Source organism: Prosopis cineraria, unplaced genomic scaffold (genome assembly GCF_029017545.1).
Source record: "Prosopis cineraria cultivar Desert tree isolate PC_DT_omini unplaced genomic scaffold, ASM2901754v1 PC11, whole genome shotgun sequence".
Taxonomy (NCBI): domain Eukaryota; kingdom Viridiplantae; phylum Streptophyta; class Magnoliopsida; order Fabales; family Fabaceae; genus Prosopis; species Prosopis cineraria.
In genome coordinates, this window is record NW_026555342.1 from 19,863,435 (window position 1) to 19,869,989 (window position 6,555).

Sequence of the window (6,555 nt, forward strand, 5' to 3'; positions counted from 1 at the left end):
TAACAAGAAGATCAATCATAACTATAATAGGACTATTTGCAGTTTATCACATTCATCAGCCATCATTCGCATGCAATTGGAGCTGTGTAATATGGAAAGTTTATAATTTAAAAGGTTCAACAAAAAGTTAAAACTCAAAATTGTATGAAATATTAATGTAATGCTAAATTTTGGAGGTGAAGAATTTTGTAAAAAGTGGAAAATAAGAATTGGAGTATATATTCAGCATACCTGTTGAACAGTAAATTGGATGGTGTTGTTTAGATCACACATCCAAATTTTTTTTTTATTTGGATTGTATGTCACTTTAATGCTTTTAAGGCACAAAAATGTATGGCACCTGCACAGAACATTGTGAGGTGAGGACATTCTCTTATGGTGACATCTTCCACTAATGGAAACCTGAAGGTATTAAGTTGCAAATACTGTGATTTGCTAAAAATGACATCCATGTCCTCATCATCCTCTCCCTCTTGCTTTGTTATTATTTCCTCTATCTCATCACAGAAATGAATTGTGAAGCATGTGAGATGGACCAAGCTTCGAACTACTAATGATGTTAGCAAAGTGGTTAATAGAGTACACAATTCCATGCAGAGAAGTGTGAGATTTGATGGAGAAATGAAGGATGGTTCCATGCTTATCATATTGGAAATATCTTGGAGAGTTAATTTTAGAAAGGGAACAACAAGTGTAGCAACATGGTCCCCTCCAAAAGGATCCTTACTTGACAATATCCCCTTAAACTCACTGCCTATTGTGAGATGCTCTTAATTTGGGAAGCTGGACAATAATGATTTGTACAACAAAGTTGTTGCTTTTTTAGCATATAGACCAAGCCCTTTTACTTTTGGAAAGCGGTGCATTGCAAACTGCCCACTCCTGATCTTGTCCACTTCTTTTCCGTCCAATCGCAACTCTTCCAGATTGGGAATAATTAACCTACACAATACATCATATAATAGCACATGATCCTTTTAATTAGCTTGAAATTGTAATCATGAAAAATAAAAGTCAATACGAATTTATAGATTTTCAATCTTCTGTTGTGCCATTCCAATGTTATTACTCCTTTCTATTCCAAAACAAAATATAAAACTAAAACTTACAAGGTTTTCAAAAAATTCTATTCCCTCCTAAATCATCACGCGTTGCTTATTTGGAATGAAGACTCAAAAGTGAGGATTGGTGCCCCTCTTTTTAGAAGAAAGAATAGAAAATTATTTAATTATTTTACAGAATCTATTGATTGAAATATTAATTACACAACTTACATTCTTTAGTTTTTTTTTCAATCTAATTGTCAAATTCTAAATTATACTCTATTAAATATGCCAATCATAGGAACCAGTCATATGGTTAAATACTAAAAAACATATCAATCTCGAGTTTTTTTTAGGTTGTCAAATAAAATAATTTGGTGTTTCATTATTTCTTTTAACACTAAGTGCTCATTAGAAAGGTACCTTGTCGCAAGAGTGTAGAGGATATTTTGAGTCTAGTGTGCTCCCTTCTCCATGTATTTTTGATGAACTTGAGATTTTTTTAAAAAAAAATATCTCTAATTCATCACAATTTCTAACATGTAACTATTGAAGGTGGGGCCCTTCTAATTTGTGTCTCCATGGATAGAAGTTGCTCAAATTTGGAAGGAAACAAAGGGCAAGAGAAGTCAGCCTAGGAAACACAAATGAAGCATCAACAGACTTTGAAACTTGATCCTTTGCAACAATTACTTGTACGCCACATTTCAATATGTCAAGCTACTCAAGATGATGAAGCATGCCTTTAGCAATAGATGCAGGAAACATACTTGTGAAGCTTTCACAAAAATAAACTTGTATCTGCCTTAGACTTTGGAAGGAGACATTTTCTTGGTGGTGATGCTCCACACATTCTTCAATTTTGGCAAGTATCGTAGCTTTAACTTTTTCAATGGCACAACTATCGATGATGCCTGTCTCTCTTTACAATCATTCAAAGCTTCTAAACCAAACACCATCTCCAACTCCTTACAATCTCTCACTTTTAGTTCTTCTTGATTGTGTAAGCATTTTAGAACTTGGAAGGGCATTAATTTCACAAAGCCACACACGACCAGTTCTTTCAAGTTACTAAATGAGCTGTCTAGAAGCCAATCATCCCATATAAATGAAATCAAATTGTTTAAATTTGACAATTCTAATAGCTTCAATAGTGGAAATAACACCAATTCAAAGAAGATATGATTAAAAGAAAATCACTTTTGATCTATAGGCTTATTTTTCATGAAATTGTTAAAAGTTCAAATTTAAATATAGAACCAATAAATTAATGATAAAATTGTAGGATAAAAAATGTCTTCAAAAGAAAAAATTGAACAATTGACTTATACATTTTTAATTAAGTTTTCATTTTAATTCACTTATACTAATCAATTGCATTCAACAGCATCTCTATAAGATAAAATAATCATCTTGTCACACCCCAAAATATGAGAGTGACTGTCACAGAATATGCATCTAAATACACATCCCTTAAGCCTAATTTAAAAAATGTTTCATTTTAAAAATACTTCTCATTTAAATAAAACCTTAATATTTTTGTCAAAATTTTGGTAGAATCTCCCTTGAGAATAGGATTTCCCTAAAATTTTATAATACAATTTTTTTAAAGAAATATTGTAACATCTAGGAGCTTAGCTCCTTCTAACTAATAAATAGAATATTTACAAAATAAAGACCCTCAATATAGCCTATGTAGAGCACTTGTAACATTATTTATAAAAGTACAATATATAGATTAAAATTTTACATAAAAAAAATACAGATTAACCAAAATGACATCACAACTTCAATCCTGTAGCAAAATGCCTTGAATGATCTGACAGAGGTACAAGATATATGAGACCAAAAATATTTTTCAGTAAATAATGTTCTAACCATAATGTTTTGCAAATTCAAAATGAATAAACTATAACATATGCATAACTTAAAGAGAAAACAGTTTAATGTAAACAAATTTGTAAGCTCAGAATACAAGTTTTATATGATTTCAATATCAAGAAACTTTAAATCTATAACGATAAAGTAGCTTTAATATTTGATATTGACAAGTCAAAATAATTAAATAAATACATAAATAAAAATAATACAATTTTCTAATTAAAAAACATTAGTGTAAAATTATCAATCAATTAATTAAAAATTTATACTTTTGGAAATTTATCAGAACAATTCACAAACGTGGGCACACAATCCACGAAGGTAAATAACCAAACACGACTTATGTCACCAAAACAAATGTGGACACACAGTTTACAAGGGTAAGTAATTAAACTATCACACCCTAAAAATTAGATGTGATTGGCACAGGATATATGCACAAACATACATCCTTTAAGCCTTTAGCAAGAAAATTCTAATTTAACATCTTAATTTATTTGAAATAGGGTTGGAAATCATAGTAACATTTTTTCCATGCAAACAAAAGATACTAAACTCGATGCAGGGATTTTCGTAGAACTTCCTTTGTAAATAAGACACCTCAGATCTCTACAATAACTATTTTCAAATAAATTAATAATACAAAACTTTGTTTCTCGACAACAGGAAATCTATATAAATTTCCAAACCATAAGTACATCTATAGTTAATGTGGAGCACCTAAATTATTGTCTCAACATAAAACACATAATTGAAAATATACATCAAAAGAAAAGACATTCTTAAAATAAATATTCACCTAGTACAGTAGCAAGCCTTCCAATGATCGGCAGGAGGTTCATCGTCAACTAATAAATCTGGGACCAAAAATAATTTTTTTCCAGTGAATAGCATCCCTAATGAATAAATTTTAAAGAAAGATAAATAAACAAATAGATTCAAGAATGATGTAGAATAATTGAAATGAGAATAATTCTATACAAAAAAACTTGCTTTTGAAATCATAATCATAATCATAAAGATGAGAGTAAACTAAAATTATGTGATTTTAATTATACTTAAGAAAATAATCAATTATACATAAATAGAAGTGGTACACTTGTTAATTAAAACCATTGAGATTTCAAGTTCACAAGTTGATTAAAACTTTAGAATTTTGAGGACTTAATAGAACAGGAAACAAACATGAACACATAGTCCACGAGGTTAAATAACCAAACGCGGCTTATACCACGAAAATAAATGTGGACACATAGTCCACAACGGTAAGTAACCAAACGCAGCCGAAGCCACGAAACAAACGTGGACACACAGTCCATGAGGGTAATGCTGACCAAACGCGGTTTAAAGAAACAAACATGAGTACGATGCTCACGAATAACCATCCCTCCGTTCCACGTGCATTGGCCATCGCACGTGGCTAGCACCTCCTATAAACACCCTGCTAGCTAGGTGTACCATGGCGCGCCAAGGGCTAACGGGACTATCGTTAGCAACCAATGTTCTATATAAAGTCCTCTAAAAATCACTTTTCAAACATGCGAGAAGAATTATTTTTGACATATAATTTGCATTCTCAATACCAAACTCTCATGAATCATTTCAAATCTTAAAGCTTGCCAGAATAATATTTCATAGCTAATGTACAAGCTTGTATTAGTTGAGTAACTAAGAATTTTTAGAGTAAAATAAACAAAGATGCCTTCATCAATCTTGAAAAATATATTTCGTAAAGAAAATACATGCATATACTATAATTTAATTAACTTTCATCATCATTCTATAATTTCCAGAACCAAAATGATTTAACTAACAAAGTGCATGATAATCATCGTAGCTGTTAAAATGATTTATTTGAAAATGTAAAATATTTCAAAAACAGACTAATTTTATTAAAAAAATAATGGGGTGCTATTCACTTACCCGTAGAGTCCCCAAGTGCAAATTCACTCTTTAAAGTCAAGTCCTCTTTCTTCTAACACCCTATTCAACATAAAAGATAATTCAATGATCCTTACTCAAGTTTAATAAGATCTTTTATGATATCAACAACACCATGATCACTTAAGTTTTTGACTAAATATAATTTATGCCTCAATTCCTCCAACCTCTACTATACTCACTATATAGTCCCTCTATTTAACACTTTGTTTCTATTCAACCCTTCTCTCTCTCTCTCTCTCTCTCTCTCTCTCTCTCTCAACCAACCTTGTATAAATTTACATCATCCTTAATCTCACAAAAATTTCAATGTTCTTTTGGCACCCATCTTATCAAGCACCTTAGGTGCATCTCAAAATCAAGCATCAAAACAATATTCAACAGATATTCCAAAGATCAATACATAAATAGGAATTTGTGGTTGAATTATTAATGAAAATATTCTCTTCAAAATATCTATTCCTCATCCCAACTTCCTCTCAAGCATGTTATCAACCATCTCATATGCATCTAAATTCAAACAAATACCAAGCCTCTTCTTCCTTAATGTCCTTTCCCAAAATTTCTCAATTTCAATATTTAGATTAACCAATTTTCCAAAATTTCATCCTTTCAACTAAATTTAAAAATAAACTGAAATAAAATTCAAATCTACACTGCACCTAACTCTAAAAATCTAAAAGTTCCAACTTGCCTAAACCCCTTTGTCAATGTTCGAACATCCAGCAGCAAAGCAAGTAGAAAACCACAATCTCTGAAATTTAAACACACTAACAGGACCAACAAAGAGAAGGGAGTTCGAACTCCTCACCTTCAATCAGTAGCAGAAAAAGCAAGGAGAGAAAAAGGATTGCACAATATTGAACAGGGGTGGAGGGGATTCAGACATAGCTGCAATGAGGAAGGCAAATGAGAGGCTGACGGTAACATATAACAGCAGCACCACAAGCTTCTCCAACGACCAAGCTCCTCACACAACCTCCGACACATACACCGACAGGGGACGTCGAACAGGGACATGAAGGATGATTACTGAAATCCTAAACAGTTATACTCCAAAGAAGCAGACAAGAAAGAACGGCGACGAATGGATTTCTTACCACCCTCGCCGGCGACGCTTATGATAGAAGAAGTAGGTGGAGGAAGACCAAAGTTCTCTCATTTTGTCGGTGGTTTCTGGAGCCTTCTGTAAAACAGAGGTGCAGAAGAAGGAAGGAAGGAAGAAGGTCGCCCAAACACCTCGGCAATGGCGGACGGGACTCTGATGATCCAGTGCCGACGACGCGGTGAGGCAGAGGAAGGAGAAGACAAGAACGAAGCTTCTGGTCTCAGAATTCTCTCTCTCTCTCTCTCTCTCTCTCCCCGATGCTTCCGCGAACGCTGACTGGGGAAGGGAATAAAAATATCTTATGCTGCCAGGGACATAATGGTAATTTTATAAAGGTTGAAAAAAAATATCCCACCCCTCATAAGGAGGATTCGAACTTGAAACCTCAAGGTAAATGTCAAGATTACTTGCCACTGAACCATCAATTTACCCTAGTAAACTTACCTTCACTATATATATATAGAATATACTTATTATATCTTATCATCACTTTTCAATTAATTAATTTATTATTTATTATTATTGTTATTATTATTTTTTTATTAAGTTATGACATAAACATAGCATGAGCTACGAAACAAA

At 32.5% G+C, this 6,555-nt stretch overlaps 1 long non-coding RNA gene across 3 annotated transcripts; it reads right to left on the reverse strand.

Annotated features, from left to right (window-relative positions):
• Nucleotides 1–637: 637 nt before the first annotated feature.
• Nucleotides 638–6,211, reverse strand: LOC129287139 (uncharacterized). 3 transcript variants are annotated; one of them, XR_008587604.1, is made up of 5 exons: nt 5,966–6,211; nt 5,677–5,897; nt 4,848–4,907; nt 1,467–3,781; nt 638–942 (listed from the first exon to the last, which is right to left on the reverse strand). It is a non-coding gene; the product is annotated as an uncharacterized LOC129287139 (long non-coding RNA). The 3 variants fall into 3 exon arrangements; XR_008587602.1 differs by having other exon boundaries at nt 5,677–6,211; XR_008587603.1 differs by lacking the exon at nt 4,848–4,907 and having other exon boundaries at nt 5,677–6,211.
• Between the last annotated feature and the right edge of the window lie 344 nt (nt 6,212–6,555).